General features: G+C 39.9%; 1 pseudogene; it reads right to left on the bottom strand.

Annotated features, from left to right (window-relative positions):
• Positions 1-2,487: 2,487 nt before the first annotated feature.
• On the bottom strand, positions 2,488-4,786 carry LOC115869855 (annotated as a pseudogene).
• Between the last annotated feature and the right edge of the window lie 1,082 nt (positions 4,787-5,868).

Genomic DNA, 5,868 nt, shown 5'->3' with positions numbered 1-5,868 from the left:
ATACTCACCCTTCTTCTGCCTCTTAGTAATTCCTCTCAGTTCAATTGCCGTTGCTCCAACACCCGCAGGGTCTCTCTGTCCTCCTTGTTGTTTAAATTACCTAGTTGTTCCCCTGTCTATGGCGTTGTCTGCTCACAGCTCCCTTCTCCCATCTCCTCCTCCCCCAAAGTCCCTCCTGAACCTTCGGTACCTTTACTTTCTCTTCAGGTTGGCTTCCCATGCCTATCTTATATAGGTAGGCAAACCAGGCCATCCCCATGTGGTCATTTTGTTACAGCAGAACTGTGAAACGAAAAAACACATTCATTTCTTATTTGTGCCTTGAGATTTCCCCCTTATGTTCATTAGACTTAAAAATATAAACCTGCTTACATCTCTTATAAAATAGAAGAGGAGAGAGAGACAGAGACAGAGAGAAAGAGTGAGAGATTGATTTTGTGTGATGCATCAGAAAGTCACTTCCAACTCTTGGTGAATTGATGATACCAACTAGTTTTCTGAAAGTAAAGAAGACTTAATAAACTTACTGATGAAAACCCAATGCCTATAGAGTGGATTGCACCTTAACATAAAGAAAATAAAAACCCTCACAACTTGGCCAATAATATCATCTGGTAATGATATAATTTTATGTCAACTTGATAACAAAGTGTAGGGGTGGAGAGTAGCCTGTCAATCAGGTTGCAGCTGGATGGCCTCATTTGGAGGCACGACTAAACTAAATGGCTCCCTGGAGACTGGCTCCTCTCTCCCTCTGCCTCACCTTCCTGCTGGCGAGCCACTTGGTGACCTGCCAGAGACCGGAGAGTCCTGGAGGTGTATCCAGCACTATTGGACCCACAAGGCTTTGCACCCACTGGTTTGTGACCTTCCTGAATTTTGCATCATTGATTGCAGCGGCATGAGTCTGCAGAAGGACATAAGGATTTGTATTGGACTTATGGACTCATATCAGACTTATGGGCTTGATCTGGATTGGGCTAGGATGTTTGCTGGATATATAATTATTTCTTAATATAAAGTTCTCTCTGGCACACATAGATGAGTATCACTGGATTTGTTTTTCTAGACAACCCATCCCAACACACATCATTGTGATAAATTTTCAAGGATTTCATTTTACTCAAATCCACAGTCAACCCTGATGGAAGCAGCAGCCACAAAACAAAATTCATCTTTGCACTGGCCAAATCTGCTGCAAAGACCCCTTTAAGCATTCATACATAAAGATGTCACCTTGGGAACTCCAATGAACCATGGGAAATTCTAAACCATGGAATGTTCATTTCCTTCATAGAATTCAAAAGCTGCACGATGAATAAAAAAGACTGAATAAGTTTAATGATAGTGCAGGTGAAGAATATTCAATATACCATAAATTGCCAAAAGAATGAACAAATCACTCCATACCCATATTTGTGAGGATGGCTCGGGACAGGGCAGCACTTTACATTGGTGTACACAGGGTTCTTGTGACAATAGAATTGAGGTGCTGGTTTCTTGTGAGATGGAAGGGTGTCAAAGGATCACTGGGCTAGAACATTGGGATCCACTGAGGGACTGCAGCTAGCATTCCAGCTTGCTTCAGTCTTTTTCTTTTTTTTTTTAACAGACTTTTATTTGAGTAAATTTCACATATTTATTTATCCTTATTAACAAGTAGGGAGTTAAAGCACACTACCTTCTCTCCAGAATTTTAAGACTTTATTTTCCTTTTCCAACATAAGGTTACTCATTCAGTGACATAGAATTGATTCTAACAGATAGTCTAGATTGATTTCCTTTGTAGGATTAACAATCTAAAGAATCTTCCACTCTACTTCTTTATACTTCCCTAGTTATTTTTTATTTTTTTTAAAAGTGCATAATGTATCAGTTAGGAGTAAGTTTGGCTGTACCAGAGTGACTGAACCTTGAGAGAAGTTTCCTTCTGTCCCACACAAAAGAAGGCGCAGTCGGCAGTGGCAATGTACTCCTTCCTGGGCAGCCACAGCAGCAGTCACAGGATTGGAATGACATCACACTCACAGGACCCAGTAACTTTGTAGGATCTAACCTGGCACCAGGCTCACTTAACTGTGTGGTTTACAAAGCAAGAGATGCGGTCTGATGCACAGTAGCATCAGGCTTTTCAGCTGGAAGAATCTTTGCTCTTTTCTCTCTGTCTTATTATACTTGGGGTCAATTAGCTGTGAATCCACGGTAGCCAACAATACAAGTTCATGGTGCTTGTAATTGGAAACTAATATACTCACCTTAATAAAACAACCAAATTTATAGGATTCATCAGAGATGAGTATAGGATTAATTTAGCCAGTTTGGGGATTGGTATTTAATTCAATTCATGCTTGGTCTTGGAATGACTGCTATATTAGGTTTTGCTATAATTAGAAAGCCAACAAAAAGAATAAAATAGATGAACAAGTGGAACTTACAGATGTAAAAACTACCAAGAACATGACATGCAGTGTTAGGAGGAACATTTCATCAAGCAGTGATTTCCAACGCACCGTCCTGAGAATCCATAAAAGCAAAACCTTCTGTATCAAAAGAAGGGATCTCGATAAGAGGACGCAAATCCTCCATGTCCAAGGGCAGTGGTTTCTCTTGTTGGTAACTCAGGTATGAATTGTCCTTCAGTTGAATATCTTGCTCCTTCAACTCTGAAGATTTGTTTGGGGCTGAAGCTCCATGTCTTCATCTTCATGTAGAAAGCTACAAATCATGCTGGGGCTATTGGAGGAAGCTCTATCATTGATTCGCAGCCATTCCACACCTCCGATCTTTTCTTCTCCTTTCATTTGTCAGAAGAGTTCTTGTCATGTTGAGCTTCTTCATTGTATGGCATTTGTATTTTAACATTGTTTTCTTATTGTCTTCAGCATCCACGTGTTCCTCCCCCATCTTCTTCAAATGTAACATAGGTCCCAAAAGTGTCAAAATCTTGCATTTATTTTCACAATTTGAGAGGAAATCTGAGTCAATAATTCCTGACAATTCCACCCAAACCAACTGCTCTTCCTCCTTGTCCCACTCCTCGCTGCCCCAACTCTCAGAGCCATCATGATCCCCCCTTCAGTCTTTGCTGTGCACCTGCTTCAGTTTTCTCTCACTAGGTTGGGAGTGTCTCACTTTTTATCTGATCTTAGTTGTTGTTGTTGTTGTTTCCTAATGCCCATACCAAACAAGCAAACTCATTATAATGGAGTCGATGCTGACTCAGTAACCCTACAGGATAGGGTAGAACTGCCCGTGTGAGTTTCTGAGACTGTCACCTTTAAGGGAATAGAAAGCCCCGTCTTTCTCCCACAGAGAACTTGGTGGCTTCAAACTGCTGACCCAGTGCCAAACCACTACACTGCCAGTGCTTCTCCTGTGCCTCTGGGGGCCCTAAAATGTTTCCTCGATATTCTCAAGTTACATAACAAGTTTCAAGTCGTAGTGGCACATTGGCTTCTGGAAGCAACTTTTATTTTCAAGTGGAATTCCATTGTATATATACTGTCCCCTGCTTATTAAAATCATTCTGCCATCTAGTTGAATCTGCTTTCCTTCTCTCATGCTACTGTATTGGAGACTCTTTCCCACGCAGTTTCTCCCAGGATTTAGCAAGTATGGATTCCAAACTTGCTCCCATCGAGTTAATTTCCATTCAGAAACCCTGGCGACCACGTCAGAAGTGTCCCTGTGGGTTTCTAAGGCTGTCGTGGGAGCATAGCGAGGCAAAGATTCTCGTCTTTCTCCCTCGGAGCAACTGATAGGTTCAAAACACCCACCTGGCAGTTAGTAGCCCATTTTGTAACTCACTATACCACCAGAACTCCTTCAGCAAATACAGTGTGTTGAAATTGTCAATTATGGATCATGCTTTTGCTGTTGGTTGTTATGGTTAAAGCACCAACTCAAGGCAACTACATGTCAATTGTTCACTTCTCTGCCATCTCTGTGGCCGCTGCTATGCTTGTGGTCATCGCTCTAGCCCCTGTGCATTTCAGTGTCGTGTGTCTTCTGACATCAAGGGGTTATGGCAAACTGACTATCCGGCAAGATCCTGCCCTCTTCATAGGACTTTCATACCATGGGCCAATTTTTGGTACTAGGTCAACAGGCCTGTTTCCTGGTAGGCTTCAATCTGAAAATTCCATACACTCTGTTCCATTGTGAGTGACTCTGCAGGTATTTGAAATCCGTGTGGAATCGGTTTCAGTATCTTAATAACATTCAAGCCACCAAAATATAACAAAGTGACAGACAGTGTTTAAACTGCTAAATAACACATTTATTTAAAGTTGAGGAGAAACACACTGTCTGCCCCCCAAGGTTTGTTCTTGTAAAACTCTAAATTTTATAAGAAATTTAAAGAAAGCAAAAAAAAAAAAAATGTTCCCCCTCAACCCAGCAGGTAGCTGGAACTGTTAAAGGCTGAGAAATCTGGGGTCCTGATGTCATCAAGTACAGCCCATTGTATAGTTTACTCACTACACTCAAAGTTATCCTCTGCTCCTGCCATTTAATGAAGGTAGAAAAGATTGAATTCCCTAACTTCACTAAAACCAAATAATCAGCCTGCAAATTAAAGTACACTGAAGATTGAAACTCCGTCACAGTTTGAACTTACTACCATCAGTTACATTATTGACAAAAAAATCAGATTTATAGATAGCAGCAGGGCATTCAGACACTTTTAGAAATGAATATGATTCTTCATATTATTTTCCTCAGGTCTCCTATTGTGGACTCACCCTTGCACATTATTACTGGGAAAAAATAGCATAAACTTTGCCATTATCGCCCCAATTGTCACGGAGCTTTAACAATTTAATTCTGTAGGTAAAAGGCACCAATTTTGCTTTTCCAAAGGAGGGATTCTTGTCTAAAATAACTGTTTATAGCTATCAGACTGTACTATTATGAAGTACACATTCCTGGCATACGTAAATTAGTAAAACAAAAACAAAGACAGAAAACCAGAACATTAAAAAAATTTATTTGCATTAAAAAATCATTTTATTGGGGACTCATACAACTCTCATCACAATCCATACATACATACATTGTGGCAAGCACATTTGTACATTTGTTGCCATCATCATTCTCAAAACATTTGCTTTCTACTTGAGCCCTTGCTATCATCGCCTCATTTATATTTTTCTTTGATATGCCCTGGCTTATGCTCTTCCTATCACTATAGTTTTTCAAAACCCTAGAATTATGTGCTTGAAGGTTATTTTCACTTTTTCTGGATTTGTGTCTACTAACTCCACAGATGAGGCTTGGTACTACTTCTGATGTAACGACACTAATTACACCTAAAATACTCTGGCAACAAGTATGGGAGTTTTCTCTAAATTTTGTTCAGAGCTGTATAAATTCAAAGAAGAATCCAACACTCTCTAGTTTATACAGTAAGACTGCACTTTTAGCTACCTTCAATCTCAATAATCTAAAGTATTTCGTGGGTATACTAAAAATATCTGACTTAAGTTATCAATGGTGGTTGTTTTGAATATCTTACATTGGCTATATATTGATTTACTGGGCATGTTGGTCATCTCCACACTCTCTAGGTCTTTTGTCTGTAGACTTAGAGAGCATATTAACTAACAAGATCAAAAAGCAAAAATAAGAAATGAGAAATTAGCACTCTGGAGTGGAACTCCTATTACACTGCCCTGGAAATCTAAAATAAACCATATCCTATCATTCACTCATTCACAGCTTCTTATTTATTGCTTCTTCACCACATTCGCTTATTCACCCACTTTGTCTTCAGCAGTTGTGTCGGGAAGGTGAGCATCATAGAATGCCAATTTAATAGAAGAAAGTATTCTTGCATTGAGGGAGTACTTGAGTAGAGGCCCGATGTCC

Source organism: Echinops telfairi, unplaced genomic scaffold (assembly GCF_000313985.2).
Source record: "Echinops telfairi isolate 266 unplaced genomic scaffold, ASM31398v2 ScPeMD7_59;HRSCAF=198, whole genome shotgun sequence".
Classification (NCBI taxonomy): domain Eukaryota; kingdom Metazoa; phylum Chordata; class Mammalia; order Afrosoricida; family Tenrecidae; genus Echinops; species Echinops telfairi.
This window is presented reverse-complemented; position numbering and strand designations above follow the sequence as displayed.